The sequence below is a fragment of the Palaemon carinicauda genome, chromosome 5 (genome assembly GCF_036898095.1).
Source record: "Palaemon carinicauda isolate YSFRI2023 chromosome 5, ASM3689809v2, whole genome shotgun sequence".
In the NCBI taxonomy this organism is placed as follows: Eukaryota; Metazoa; Arthropoda; class Malacostraca; order Decapoda; family Palaemonidae; genus Palaemon; species Palaemon carinicauda.
In genome coordinates this window covers 86,839,311-86,856,109 of record NC_090729.1, presented here as the reverse complement: position 1 = coordinate 86,856,109, position 16,799 = coordinate 86,839,311, and the positions used below count along the sequence as shown (strand labels likewise).

At 40.9% G+C, this 16,799-nt stretch overlaps 1 long non-coding RNA gene across 1 annotated transcript in view; it reads right to left on the bottom strand.

Moving 5' to 3' along the window:
• Positions 1-270: 270 nt before the first annotated feature.
• LOC137640489 (uncharacterized) overlaps positions 271-16,799 on the bottom strand; it is a 73,043-nt gene continuing 56,514 nt past the window's right edge. Inside the window, exon 3 of the long non-coding RNA XR_011044365.1 lies at positions 271-407. This is a non-coding gene — a long non-coding RNA (uncharacterized lncRNA). The remainder of the gene's footprint in view (positions 408-16,799) is intronic.

Here is a 16,799-nt window from a genome sequence, read left to right as displayed (position 1 = left end):
ATATCTGTAAAGTTTAAAGGTTATACAATCGTTTAAGGTTATCTCCAGACAAAATACCTAGTTTCATGCTTGAATTCCCTCATGACTGTTAAATAAGGTAATGTTGTGGTTTGCAAAAACAACACCAGTAAGAGTCATACATATGGAAAAAAAATTAAGGCATGTGGAAAATATATAGTTCAAGTATCTGCCGAGAAACTAAAAATGATATTTTCATAATATAATAAACTTTTGAACATACTTACCTGGTAGTTATATATATAGCTTACGTCCCTGACGTCACGGCAGAAATTTCAAAACTCGCAGCAATCGCCAATTGGGTAGCCACGTGTACCACCAGTGCGCCCTCTACCCAGGTACCTGGAACCATTCCAGTCATTCCTCAGATCTTCCATGACCTTAGGTCTCTAGAGGGGAGGAGGGGGGAATTAGATTACACCTGTACCGGGTGAGTATGTTAAAAAATTTATTTTATTGTGAAAATATCATTTTTAAACATCTGACTTACCTGGTAGTTATATATATATATATAGCTGATTGACACCTTTACTGGATTGTCAGAGACAGCCAACATTGTTGGAATTTACTTAAGATTTAATAAACAAGCTTAAGGGTTCGTACCTGATAAGGAAGCTGACTTCAATGAATTCCAGCCTCATAATGTCCACTTTCCTTACGAGATCCATCGATCCACCCAGGGGGCTGAAGACCTCTAAGAGCTGTCAAACCGGTGTAAATACCTCTATGTGACAGGAACTCCTACAATACCCTTGTCCCGGCGCTCTCAAGTAACAAACTGACCCCCTGACTAAAATCAATAATTGTGGAAGACTGTCGTCCCCTCTACACAAACAACCATAAAAATACAAAAGTTCCAAGAGAAGAAAAGGGTATTAGGTTATGGGAATGTAGTGGTAGATCCTTCCCCCACTACTGCACTCGCTGCTACGAATGGTCTCAGAGTGTAGCAGTCCTCATAAAGAGTCTGGACACGTTTCAAATAATGTGAGGCGAACACAGATTTACTACTCCAAAAGGTTGTGTCCATAATGCTCTGCAAAGATCTATTCTGCTTGAAGGCTACAGAAGTTGCTACAGCTCTAACTTCATGTGTCTTGACTTTCAAAAGCTTGAGGTCTGCCTCACTACAATGTGAATAAGCCTCTCTTATTAAGAGCCTGATGAAGAAGGATAGTGCATTCTTCAACATCTGTAACGAGGGCTTCTTGACCGAGCTCCAAAGAGCTTCTGACTTGCCTCGTAACTCTTTCGTTCTGTCCAGGTAGAACTTCAGGGCTCTAACTGGGCACAGGACCTTCTCCAATTCCTCACCAATCACATCTGAAAGGTTCTGAATCTCAAAAGCCTTGGGCCAGCGTTGAGAGGGGCGTTCGTTCTTGGCAAGAAAGCCTACCTGCAAGGAGCAGATAGCTTTGTTATATCTAAAGCCTACGTTCTTACTAAAGGCATGAATCTCACTGACCTTTTTAGCTATCACCAGACTGACCAAGAATAGAGTCTTCATAGTGAGGTCCTTAAATGAAGCTGAATGCAAGGGCTCAAACCTGTCACTCATTAGGAACTTCAGGACTATATCCAGATTCCAAGCAGGTGATTCCTGGTGCCGTTCCTTAGATGTTTCAAAGGATTTGAGAAGATCCTGCAGGTCTTAATTATTTTAGAAAGGTCCAAGTTCCTATGCCTGAAGACAGCCGCTAACATGCTCCTATATCCTTTGATGGAACAGTGAACCCTCGCTACTTCGCGGTTCGACCATCGCGGATTCACCACTTCGCGGTTTTTTTCCATAACCCATATATATACAGTAATATATATATATATATATATATATATATATATATATATATATATATATATATATATATATATATATATATATATATATAATGTATGCATGTATTTATGTATATATGTATTTATGTATATATGTATGTATATATGTATTTATGTATGTATATATATATATATATATATATATATATATATATATATATATATATATATATATATATATATATATATATATATATATATATATATATATATATATATATATATATATATATATATATATATATATATATATATATATATATATATATATATATATATATATATATATATATATATATATATATATATATATATATATATATATATATATATATATATATATATATATATATATATATATATATATATATATATATATATATATATATATATATATATATATATATATATATATATATATATATATATATATATATATATATATATATATACATATATATACATATATATATATATATATATATACATATATATATATATATATATATATATATATATATATATATATATATATATATATATACATATATATATATATATATATATATACATATATATATATATATATATATATATATATATATATATATATATATATATATACATATATATATATATATATATATATATATATATATATATATATATATATATATATATAGGAAGATGTGATGTAGTTCTAAGGGAAAAGTATGGGAAATATGTCTGGGTAATAAGCAAAGCTCTACCTCCAGTTTGTTTCTTCATTATGATCAGAGATAAATGTAAGCAAAACATTGGTTGCCATTTTTTATCGTGCTTTTTAGCGTGTTTAGGAAACGCATGATATAAAATCGCCTTTAATATTTGTGCCTGTTTTAGTTTAGGGTACTGTAGTACATGCATTAAGCGTTCTGTACATTGAAGGGTAGTTTGTTAACAGTACTACGTACAAGGGAAGGTTTTAAAAGTCTGAATATACATGTTGAATAAATAGGTAAATATGGTGTCACTACTTCGCGGATTTTCACCTATCGCGGCCGCGTCTGGAACCTATCTACCGCGATAAACGAGGGTTCACTGTAGATGGAAATGGTATTTTCATTATAAAATTAATTTTTAAATATATATACCTGGTATTTACATATATATAGCTTCCCGCATTACGTCGCGCGCACGGCAGAAATTCAAATTTTGCGGCAATCGCCGCCATGACAGTAGGTGGTCATACATGAGCGCCATCCCTCATAGGTTACCAGAACCATTCCCAACATTCCTCAGAAATTCCATGCCCCTGTTTTCAGAGGGGAGGAGGGAGGGCCCTTTTATACAGTATATGTAACTACCAGGTAAGTATATTTAAAAATTTATTTTATAATAAAAACACCATTTTTAAATATGTAACTTCCCTGGTAGTTACCTATATATAGCTGATTGACACCATTGGTGGTGGGTAGAAAACCTCATCCCATCGGGAATTCATATAATTATTAATAGCTACAATTAGTAGTACTAACAATCTGGTTCTTACCTGATAAGGAAGCTGGCTTCAAAGTTATCCTGCCTCATTTTGCCTGCATTCCTTAAGAGACTCAGCAATCCACTCAGGGGACTGTAAAAGTCTCTGTGGGGCTGCCACAAGGTCCTTGACCTTAGCATGGCTAGACCTCCACCCTTGCACACCTGGCATAGCCATGGATACTGAATCTGACCACCTACTCCAAAATTTAAAAAGCACATATAAATAAACTAACTTGACTTGCATCCCAGACTGTGGAAGGCTGCGACAACCTTCACAGACAACCTGTGAACACAAATACAAGAAAAAAGGCAAGGGTATATATGGGTTAAAGGGAAGAGGCAGTATACCCTTCTCCAACTATGACGCCGAAGGTCACGTACGGACCCAGGGAACAGCAATCCTCATACTGGGTCTGGACATCCTTTAGATAAAAGTCTGCGAAGATTGAATTACTTCGCCAGAAAGTAGCCTCCAGAATTGACTTCATTAACTTATTGTGCTTGTAAGCCATAGAAGTTGCAACAGTTCTCACCTCATGTGGTTTCACTTTAAGAATTGGGAAACTCCTTTCCTCACAATTCTGGTGAGCTTCCCTTATCAAATCCTTGATGAAAAAAGCTAGAGCATTCTTTGATAAGGGCAAAGAGGGTTTTTTAACTGAGCACCAGAGGTTGTCTGATTGTCCTCTCAAGTTTTTGGACGTGTGCAGATAAAATTTCAGAGCTCTCACTGGACAAAGGCCTCTTTCCTCTCGTCCCACCAAGTGAGATAGCCCTGGGATGGTAAAAGATCTAGGACAAGGTCGAGAAGGATTCTCGTTTTTCGCGAGAAAGCCCAGCTGAAGGGAGCAAACAGCCTTAAAGTCTCCATTAAAGCCCACCTTCTTGCTGATGGCTTGTAACTCTCTTACCCGTTTTGCTGTAGCCAAAGCAACTAGGAAAAGAGTCATCTTGGTAAGATCCTTCCAAGACACCTTGTCCAAGGGTTCAAACCTACTTGAGGTTAAAAAGGCCAGGTACCAAGAGGGGGTTGGATTGTCCCTCCTCTTAGACGTCTCAAAAGATCTAATGAGATCTGAAAGATCCTTGTTACCTGACACATCAATGTGTCGGTGACGAAAGATGGAGGCTAGCATGCTGCGGTAACCCTTGATGGTAGGCACAGCCAGTTTCTCTTTCGTACGCAGATACAACAGAAAATCTGCTATATTGACTATAGTGGTACTGGTAGAGGAAAATTTGTTATTCCTGCACCATACTCTAAATATGTCCCACTTGGATTGGTAGACCCTAATAGTGGATGTCCTTCTCGCTCTGGAGATAGCTCGTGCAGCCTCCCTTGAAAAGCCCTTCGCTCTTGCCAGCTTTTCGATGGTCAAAAGGCAGTCAGACTGAGAGCGAGGAGATTTTGGTGGTACCTCTCTAAGTGAGGCTGTTTGAGTAGATCGCTCCGATTTGGTAACGTTCAGGGGGTATCTACTAGCCACTCCATCATCTCCGCAACCCAAGGCCTCCTGAGCCAAAAAGGAGCTATCAGGGTCATGCGGACGTTGGGCGATTCTCTGAATTTTTTCAGGATTCTGTCCAGGATCTTGAATGGAGGAAAAGTGTACATGTTTAGATCTTCCCAGTTCAGAAGAAAAACATCCACTGCGACTGCTTCCTGGTCTGGGACTGGAGAGCCAAATTTGTGTGGCAAAGAGGTCTATCGAGGGTTGACCCCACAACATCCAAAGGCTGGTGCACACCTCGTGATGTAAGGTCCACTCTGTAGTAAGAACTTGCCTTCTTCTGCTGAGCATATCCGCCCTGACGTTTTTCTTCCCTTCTATGAAGTGAGTAATCAGGGCTTGGTGAATGGCCACTAGCTCTTTGATTTTTAAATATGTAACTTCCCTGGTAGTTACATATATATAAAACTTAAATCCCGCGTTTCGACACGGCACGAAAGAAATTCAAAATTCGTGGCGATCGCCGCTATGACAGTAGGTGGTCATACATGAGCGCCATCACTTGTAGGTTATTAGAACCATTCCCAACATCTTCAGAAATTCTCTGTCATTGACCGAGTCAACACCTCGGGAATTCTTTTTGTGGATATATTACTTTATTCTACAATTTGGTGAAGTACCTTTTGCCTGATTATTGTTAATAGCTTTCGCTGCCTTTCAACTATCGAAGATATTGTATAGTATTGTTTTTTGCGGGTCCAACTTGGACAGTTTAAGTGAACTTGATTTCAAACAAAGATATCCTGACCCAGTAATGGCTTTTCTGTTGTTAAACTTTGGGTGTTGGGCTAGACCAGCTTTCAAGCTGCTCTTTCTACCCGCACTGTAATTAACAGGGAGCATGTATGTATTTATTTTCGTTCCTTGTTCGTACATTGAGGGATCAAAGATTTTTTTCCCCCCCTACTTTATTAACGAACAACTCTTAAAGTTATAATGGAAGGAAGACATTTTCTACATTAAACATTGTGATGTTACTATTTTGTAACATAACTCTTAGCCGAGCGGAATGTGATTACCTTGTAAGAATTTAGTCCGTCTTCGTGATGATGTCACAGTCCTGTGACGTAATCCGCTTAGTATACTTGCATTATGTGAATTATTTCCTTTCTTGCAAGAAATTTTTTAAATATTAGCTTACTAAGCATAAGTATGTTTATAATATAGGGAAATATATTATTTTCAAGTATATATTTGTCCTATTAGTATATTTCCCTTAGTCAATTTTCGATTAGAGTTTTCTGAGCGTACATTCATTTTACGCTCAAGTATTACTAAGGGAGATGTCAGATATTAAACGATCATTTTTGTTTCACAATACTTGTATCGTTATTTAATATTTCGCTTTTGAGAATAGCAATATTATTCATATATCCTATTGTATTTTCATTCTGGCCCTTGACTATAGAGAATATTCTCTCGCAACGGGCAGATCTATTATGATCTAATGTGAAATAGTTTAAAGAGCTAGTGTTCAATGGCACATATAATGACGCAATGCAGTCAAGCTACGATAAGTAATACTCTTGACAATCGGTTTTTGTTTTCACAATTACTGGTATCGTTATTTTATATTTCGATTTTGAAAATACTAATATTAATCTTATATTATATTGTATTTTCTTTCTAGCCCTTGACGAAAGAATATAATCTCTCGTAACGGGTAGGTCTATTAAGATCTAATGTGCAATAATTAAAAGTGCTAGTATTCAGTGTCAGTGCAGTGGAGGGTGCGTCCGTTCGTGTCCGACATAATCCCAGCCGGGGACCTCTTCCATGCTCCCCAACCCCTGGGAGTAGGAAAGTCGAAAGGCAAAAGGATATGGCAGACCTTGATTAGCAAACGGACGTCCCCTCGAACGATCATGTTAACAATGTACAAAGCGAGGTTAAAATGTATGCGTCTTCATCGGACGCAAAAACCGCGACGTGGTTGAAGCCAACCACTACGTTCTAAACCACGCACGAAACGTATGTCTCCTAATAAACCCTCCTGCAATGACTGGTGTTCACCGGAGGTGTTCCTTTCGGACTAAGACTACGTGTCAGCACAGAAGCAATTACGTAAGACGTATAGTCTGTCGGATGAAGGGGCTCAGTGTATGTCAGTTCACGCTCCTTTCCTGCCACCAGATTGGGAAATGTCACAGGGTCTTTCCCGTGGTAACCACCTGGACAGACTCTAATGCTGTTGACAGACGCAGACGCCGGTCTGGTCTCTTGGGGGGGATCTCTCACAACAATCTATACACGATTCAGATTGCGCACAAGGCGCGCTAGAAGTATCGACAGTTGACGATACTTCTCAGCGATCACTACATAGTTCAGTTAGAGCACACGACGCTCATTATGTATCTGATTTGTCTGAATTAAAGAGGTCTATTTCGTCTCTGTTGACGCTTACGATTCTCGGGCAGAAAAAATACACCTAAAAGAATCTAAGCACAGCGATAGACCAAGAAAACGGTCTCCCAATAGTATCGGACAGCATAGTTCTCCGATATTCAGCAACGCTCCCTCCCAGCAATCAGCTCGCGTTGCGGCAAGCGTTAGGACGGACGCATGCGGCAGTCGCAGACACCAGTCTGGTCTCTCCTTCACGGCAGACGCAGACGCCAGTCTGGTCTCTCGGGGGAGATCTCTTACAACAATCGATACATAGAAATATAGACAGTTGACGATACTTCTCTGTAAAATGCTCCCACGCAGCGATCAGCCCGCGTTGGGGCGGACACATTCAGCATGCAGCAGTCTGGTTTCTCCCTCACGGCAGACGCAGACACCACGGCAGACGCAGACACTACGGCAACGGCAGACGCAGACCCCAGTCTGGTCGTATGCTGGACTCTGACAGTCAAAATTTATCCATTCAACAAGGTAGTCAAGCAGTTGTCTCACCTTCGCGTTCTGCGGGATGCGCGACTATCTCTCAGGTGAGACGCATGCGACACGTTTTTAACTCACGGCAATCTGGACGCATGCAGCAGTCTGTAACTTCACAGCAAAGTGGATGCATGCAGCAGTCTGGACATATACTGGACGCATGCAGTCAGGTTTTGTCACACGTCACTGTAGACAAACAGTTGTCTCTTCTTTGCGATTGACTGGACGCGCTTCCTCACGACTCACGGCAAACTCACAGCATTCGGGACTCATGCATTAGACTGATACCTCTCATGGAAACATACAACAATCTCAATCTGGACCCATGATGGACTCATATGGTCGGGACTTGTCCTCGCAACAGGATAGACAAGTTTTTTATCTCTCCTTCGCAATTTTCTGAACGCACAACTAACGCTCCCTCGCTTCACGCTGTTGACATACAACATGCTGAACGCATGCTGGACGCACACGTTCAAGATTTTCCCACGCATGGGTTTACAGATGTTGATGCTCCCTTACAGCATGATGATCTTATACTAGAAGCTCTAGAACCTGTCTCTCCCTCGAGGCTTACAGTACATAAACGTGATACTTCTTCGCAACTGGACGATATCCTTCAAGAGATTTTTTCCAGACAAGATGAATTATTTTTGGAAGATAATAACCGTCACGATGACGCGGTTTTGTCTCCTACTCATTCGAATCAGGGAATCGATGTTCCATTAGCCAAATTAGAAGATGAATCTCAGGATTCATTACAGTCAGCTGATTTAAAAAAAAAAATATATAAGGTTCTGGCTAGATGGGTTGAGAGTGTTTTCTCAACTCTCAACCAATGGACATCCAAGAGAAAGGTTCTAGGGAAGGCCTCCTTTTTCTTTTCCTCACTCAGGTCAACCATGAGCAAGTCGTAGTTTATGTGGTCCAATTCTGAAATGGACCATCGGCTGAAGTAAACTTTTAGACAATAAAAGTCTTCAGCCTTATGGACTGGACTCTCGGAACTCTCGCAGAAGCCACAGACCCTAGGAACAAGGCTCAGATGCATCTGATTGCCTGTTTGGTTAAAGCCTGGATGTCCCCCATCGAACTTTCCGCCCTTTTCATGGCAAGAGTTCTTAAAAAGAGAACTCAGAGGATTGCGACTGGAGGTCTAACTCGCACATTCTCAAGACAACAAACCGAATAAAAAAGTGAGACGTTTTATGCCTCCCATGTCGTCTATACCCCTAGAGCTGACAACGGTCCACTCAAGAGACAAGGCAGCAGCTCTTTAAGAACAAGTGAGCCTCATGCTGTCAAAATCATTCATAGTAATGTACAGTGAACCCTCGCTACTTCGCGGTTCGACAATCGCGGATTCACCACTTCGCGGGGTTTTTCCATAACCCATATATATATATACATATCGCGGATTTTCCGGAAAATTCGAAAATACCGCGAAATCTGAAGACAACCAAATACGATATTTTGTTACCTGTAATTCCATTAATACTGTAATTAGTAATATCTGCTCTTACTGATTGTTCATTGCATTACATATGATATATAATTCAGCACAGAAAGAAATAAAACACGAAAAGAGAATGTGATCATATGATAATGTACTGTATACAGTACGTAGTAAAATTACAGTGATACCTCGGTAGTCGAACGACTCTATACTCGAACAATTCGGAGTTCGACCAAAATTTTCGAGAAATTTTTGCTGCGGTGCTCGACCAAAAATTCGGTACTCGACCAGCCGAACACGTGACGACCGCATGGGCTTTGTGATGATCGCGCCATCTCGGCCACTCTCGCTTGTTCGGGAAGCATCAGTTCTCTCGAGAGCGTCACTCAGACAACGCGCGATCAGCATTCGTTGTGATTTAGTGATTTTCAGTGCTTTTAATTGCTTTTTTAGCTTTCATAATGAGTCCCAAGAAAGTAATGAGTGTTAAGGGGAAGGAGAAGAGGAAAACAGTGCGAACAACGATCGAGTTGAAGAAGGAAATTATAGCGAAATATGAGAATGGTGTACGAGTGTCCGATTTAGCGGTAGAATACGGAATGGCGAAGTCGACCATTTCTACGTTTTTAAAGCATAAAGAAATGATTAAGAAGGCGAATGTTGCAACGGGAGTTACGGCGGTAACTAAGCAAAGGCCACAAGTGATTGAGGAGATGGAAAAGTTGCTTTTAATATTTATTAAAGAAAAACAGTTGGCCGGGGAAAGTGTTAGTGAAGCGTTCATTTGTGAAAAAGCGTTGCATATCTATGAAGAATTAGTGAAGAAAAGTCCGAGTACCAGTGAAAGTGATTCATTTACATTTAAAGCGAGCAGGGGTTGGTTTGAAAAGTTTCGTAATAGAACAGGTATTCATCGTGTTACTAGGCATGGGGAGGCAGCTAGTTCGGATCAAATTGCAGCCGATAAATACGTGGGGGAATTCGATCGGTACATAAATGAACAAAATTTGATCGCACAACAAGTCTTTAATTGTGATGAGACTGGGTTATTTTGGAAGAAAATGCCAGCCAATACGTACATTACCAAGGACGAGACGAAGATGCCAGGTCACAAGCCAATGAAAGATAGGCTAACATTGTTGCTGTGTGCAAATGCAAGTGGCGATTGCAAGATCAAACCCTTGTTAGTGTACCACTCGGACAACCCCCGGGTGTTCAAACGAAATAATATTTGTAAAAGTGCACTACCAGTTATGTGGCGCTCGAACACTAAATCTTGGGTCACAAGACAATTCTTTACTGAGTGGATAAACGAAGTGTTTGCCCCCCAGGTTAAGGCTTACCTCATTGAAAAGAGCTTGCCAATGAAATGTCTTCTGGTTATGGACAATGCTCCTGCACATCCTCCAGGTCTCGAGGATGACTTGAAAGAAGAATACAGCTTTATCAAAATCAAATTCTTGCCCCCCAATACTACTCCCATACTCCAGCCCATGGACCAACAGGTCATTTCAAACTTCAAAAAACTCTATACCAAGGCCCTTTTCAGAAAGTGTTTTGAAGTGACCAGTGACACGAAGTTGACCCTAAAGGAATTCTGGAAGGAACACTTCAGCATCCTCAACTCTGTTAACATGATTGACCAAGCTTGGCGAGGTGTGACCTATAGGACATTGAACTCTGCCTGGCGTAAGCTGTGGCCATCATGTGTCACAGAGAGGGAGTTTGAAGGTTTCCAACCAGAGGCGGGTCCAAGCACTGCTACCCCTGTAATTTCTGATGACACTGATGTCGTTGAGGAAATTGTTGTCATGGGCAGGAGTTTGGGGCTTGAGGTCGACAAGGATGATATTGATGAGCTTGTAGAAAGCCATTCTACCGAGTTGACTGTGGAGGAATTGTTGCACCTGCAACAACAACAGCAGCAGGATCTGATTGTGGAGCAGGAATCTTCAGAAGAGGATGAGGTAAGGGAGGATGTTCCAAGTTCTCTCATCAATGAAATTTGTTCCAAGTGGGCAGATGTGCAGGCTTTTGCTGAAAAATACCACCCAGAAATTGCAGTAGCAAACCGGGCAGTGCATATGTTTAATGATAGTGTCATGTATCATTTTCGAAAAATACTGCAGAGGAGGAAGAAACAATTAACAATAGACCAGTTTTTCACAAAAGAAAAGAAAGCTGCTACATCAAAGCCTGTTTCTCCTCCAAAGAAGAGACAAAGAAGAGAAGAAACCCCTGAAATAGATCTGCCCACCCTTTCATTGGAGAGAGAAATAACTCCTGAAGGAGAACTACCCCGCCACATCATGGAAGGGGACTCTCCTTCCAAGCAGTAACCTCCCCCTTCCATCCTCTCCACATCCATCCCTGTATGCCATCGAACCGCTGCTCAAAGGTATGTTCACTACAGTACAGAAAATGGTTTAAAATTGTTTTATTTTAGTACAGTAAATGGTTTAAAATTGTTTTATAGGATTTTCTGACCAATTTCATACACATTTAGATAATTATTGTTGTTTAGGTACACGTTTTATTAATATTTTGGGCCTGTTCGAGTGCTTGGGAACGGAATAGAATATATACCATTATTTCTTATGGGGAAAAAAAATTCGGTACTCGAACAAATCGGAGGTCGAACACGGATCTCGAACGGATTATGGTCGAGTACCGAGGTATCACTGTAAATCGAACATGAAACGCAAATCAGATGCAGTCATACAATACGTATTAGAATGGTGTACATGTAATGGATGTGCTTCTTTTCCATGAATCTTTTGTATGTATACGTACGTAGTACTGCATCCAATAATATTCTTTGTTGCAAAAATCACATTTCGAATAAGCGTACGAGAGAGAGAGAGATAGAGAGAGAGAGAGACACACACATCCTACAACAAAAGCGTAAAATAGCGTACGTAAAGCTGTATTATTATTATTGTTATTATTATTATTATTGTTGTTGTTGTTAATAAAATTATTATTGTTATTATTATTATCATTATTATTATTATTACAGTACTGTACTGTATTATTATCATTATTTATTATTATTACGGTATTACTTAATCTACGTACGTTCGGTATGCCCGGGGCATCTTCTATGAGTTGGTAACCTACGCATCATAGTACTGTAAGACGGGTTGTGATTGGTTCAAGCGCTGATAGATGACGAATCACAACTCAAGTTTTGTTATCTAGCCTGTGATTGGTGTTTTGCCATCATCTCCTACCCGCAGCATCTAGGTTCTCGCGGGGCTGGATCGTCCACTCTCTGTTACCGCGTATCGCTGAGTAGACGTTCTTAAGTTTGTGAATCTGTGCTGTGTGCGACTTTTTTAAGTTGAACTTTTTGTTACTGTAAATCCTACTGTAATGGCTCCCAAGCGTTCTTCTTCTCTTAAGGCTGGTAGTGAGCCTAAACGCCACCGAAGGATGATGACGATAGCTGAGAAGGTTACGCTTCTCGACATGTTAAAAGATGGTAGAAGTTACGCGGCCGCTGGCCGCCATTTTGGCATCAACGAATCTACTGTTCGCTATATCAAGAAGGACGAGGCGAACATTAGAAAGACGGCTGCAATCACCTTTAGCAGATCAGCGAAGCGAGTCGTTACAACGCGTAATAAAACGATCGTACGCATGGAAGGTGCTTTAGCTGTGTGGATTGCCGACTGCCGGAAGAAGAACATAGCGTTGGATACGAACACCATCCAAACAAAGGCTTTGAGCTTATATGAGAATTTTGCTGCAAAGGAACCTAAAGACGACGACGGCAACCATGCTGAAGATGATGATGATGTAGATGATCCTCAACCAGGGACATCCACTGATTCCCAGCCTCAGAAACGTTTTTCCGCCAGCAAAGGATGGTTCGCGAAGTTTCAGAAACGCTTCGCCCTGAAAAGCGTTTCCCTGCATGGGGAGTCTGCTTTCGCTGACACTGCCGCTGCTGAAACTTACGTGAACCAGACGTTCAAGAATATTATCGCCGAAGGTGGATACAAGCCGGAACAAGTCTTTAATATGGATGAGACCGGCTTGTTTTGGAAGAGAATGCCGTCGTGAACTTTCCTGTTCAAAGAGGAAGCCAAAGATTCTGGCTTCAAAGCATTCAAGGATCGCGTTACCCTCGTGATGTGTGGCAATGCTGCTGGATTTTTGCTAAAGCCGGGGCTTATTTATAAGTCGAAAAATCCTCGCGCTTTGAAAAATAACAATAAGAATCTCCTTCCCGTGTACTGGATGCATAATCAAAAAGCATGGATTACGAAGATGCTGACCTCCAACTGGTTCCATCAGTGTTTTATCCCGCAAGTCAGCAAATATCTCTTAGAGAAGGGCTTGCCATTCAAGATCCTTCTCCTTATGGATAACGCTGGTGGACACGCAACTGACCTGTCGCATGAGGGCATTCAGGTTGAGTTCCTGCCACCCAACACCACGTCATTAATTCAACCGATGGACCAGGGGGTTATCAGGGCGTTCAAGGCCCTCTACACGAAGAACACCTTGGCGAACCTCGTTGCGTGTGTGGATGCTGCCCAAGATGATGAGGATGAAGATTTTAACTTGAAGGCGTACTGGCGGCAGTACACCATAGCCACGTGCCTGCAGAATATTCAGAAGGCACTTCAAGAGATGAAACCTGCAACCGTGAATGCGAGCTGGAAGAAGTTGTGGCCCGATATTGTTTACGACGACAAGGGATTTACTCCGTCGGAAATCCAACACTCTGCAATACGCAAATCTGTGCAGTTGGCTGCCATAATTGGAGGTGACGGGTTTGGCGACATGACGACTGAAGACGTCGACGAGTTGTTGGACTCCCATTCCTAGCCCCTAACTGACGCAGACCTCAAAGACCTGACGAAATCGGCAAGCGAAGAAGAGTGAAACCCAGGAAGAGACCCAAGAAAATGTCGAAGAAACGGGCTTAACATTAGAACGGCTTGCCAAGGCCTGCAACCATGCAAAGGAGTTGAAAGAAATGTTGCAAGAGTGGGACGAGGATATGGTTCGCTCGATGCAATTCTGCAACAAGATCGATGAAGACATGACTCCCTACAAAATGCTCTTGGATCAAAAAAGAAGCAGCGGCAACAACTTCCGATCACAATGTTCTTCCAGCCTCGCAAAAAAGAGCCAGTTCCTCCTGCTAGTACGCCTTCGGAAGAAATTGAAGAAGTTTCCCAGGAAGAAGTTGAAGAGGTGTCCCAGGAAAAGACACCTCCGTCTGAAGAGACGTAAAATACTACCTGGCTGCACAGTAGAACACATCATCAGCTTCATCATCATCATTTCTACTGTGCAGCAAATTCATCGCCATCATCATTCAAGTTTTTCTTCAACTTCTTTCGTGGTGAGTACAGTAACAATCTTTATTTTTTACTTTAATATTCTTACTGTACATTCTAAAACTGTATTTGTGCCTGTTTTATAGTTTAGTACTGTACGTACTGTATGCATTAAGTTAAAGGGAAGGTTTTAAAAGTCTACATGTTGTAACCTATCATATTTTTTTTGTTTAAAATTTACATTTACGTATGTAAAACAATCTCTCTCTCTCTCTCTCTCTCTCTCTCTCTCTCGTAAATTGTTTTCCTGCTTTGCTACGTACAATACTGTATGTGCTGTACATTACTGTATGATTTTATATAGATACGGTATATTATATTTGTAAGGTAACATATTTTGTAAATGCTTTTACTGTAAATACTGTATGTACTGTATCATTATTCATCACTATCATCATGCGCGTTAAATGCCTTGTTTGTTCTGAGCGTGGTTGTTTACTGAGCGTACAGTACTTTATGACGCCGTCGTTTCAGGCGGCGTCATAAAGAAAAACATTTCATTTGGAAGTCCTAAGAAAAATACGTGAACTAAAACATTGGTAATAAAAAAATCAACATACAGTACTGTATAATCAATATAATCGATGCAAAAACTAACCTATACATATATGTGTACACTAAATGAGTTTGTTTCTTCATTATGATCAGAGATGAACGTAAACAAAACATTGGTTGCCATTTTTTATCGTGCTTTTTAGGTGTTTAGGAAACGCATGATATAAAATCGCCTTTAATATTTGTGCCTGTTTTAGTTTAGGGTGCTGTAGTACATGCATTAAGTGTTCTGTACATTAAAGGGTGGTTTGTTAACAGTACTACGTACAAGGGAAGGTTTTAAAAGTCCGAATATACATGTTAAATAAATAGGTAAATATGATGTCACTACTTCGCGGATTTTCACCTATCGCGCCCGCGTCTGGAACCTATCTACCGCGATAAACGAGGGTTCACTGTAGAGGACGCCTCCTCGGAGGGGTTTTTACAACATACTTTTCCTAGTTCCGAAAAACTCGGGGGGGGGGGGGGGGGGGGGGGATGAAAGCCTGTTCTGGACGTCAGTCTATTGTACACATAAAGGGAGTAAGGTTTTTTCTTTGTACCTGGAAGACTGACCACTCAAAGCAGAATCACAAGTAAAGCGTCTGGGGGCTCTTCAAAGGATAATGCCCTTAACGCAACAGTTAGGTTTGATGGTAACCTGGCTAAATCTCAATTGACACCCTCACAGAATTTAATTTTTCTGGGGATGATAGTCGGTTCAGTTCGCGTTCAAGGCGCTCCGGAAATGTCGCAAGGACTTTCCCCTGGTGGTCACCCGGTACGGTTGATGATCCCTCGCAGCAATCAGCACACTGTTTAGTTCGCACACACGGCGCGCTTCATGTGTCTGGTCTGTCTAAACTAGAGAAGTCGATTTCGTCCTTGTTTGACGCACACGATTTGCGACAGGGATCTATGGATAGAGTCTCAGAGGAAATGACACATAAATATCAGAGAGCTAGAGGCCGTTCACCAAACCCTGATTACTCACTTCATAGAAAGGGAGAATAACATCAGGAGGGATCTTCTCAGCAGAAGAAGGCAAGTTCTTACTGCAGACTGGACCCTACCTCACGAGGTGTGCACCAACCGTTGGATGATTGTGGGGTCAACACTCGATAGACCTCTTCGCCTCACAAATTACATAGAGGTTGCCGGTATTTTGCTCTCCGGTACTAGACCAGGAAGCAGTCGCACTGGACGCTTTTCTTCTGAACTGGGAAGGTCTAAATGTGTACGCTTTTCCTCCATTCAAGATCCTGGACAGAGTCCTGAAAAGATTCAGGGATTCGGCCAATGTCCGTATTACCATGATAGCTCCTTTTTTGGTCTATGAGTCATTGGGTTGCGGAGATGATGGAGTGGCTGGTAGATACCCGCATATCACGACCACTATTAGGGTTGATTAATCTGAGTGGTACATATTTAGAGTGCAGTGCAGGAATAATAGATTTTCCTCTACCAATACCTCTATAGCCAATATAGCAGAGTTTTTCTGTTGTATCTACGTACAAAAGAGAAGCTAGCTATGCCTTGCATCAAGGGTTACCTCAGCATATTAACATCTGTCTTTCATAACCGACACATTGGCGTGTCAGGTAACAAGGATCTCTCAGATCTCATTAGATCTTTTGAGACGACCAAGAGGAAGGACAATCCAAACTCCTCGTGGAACCT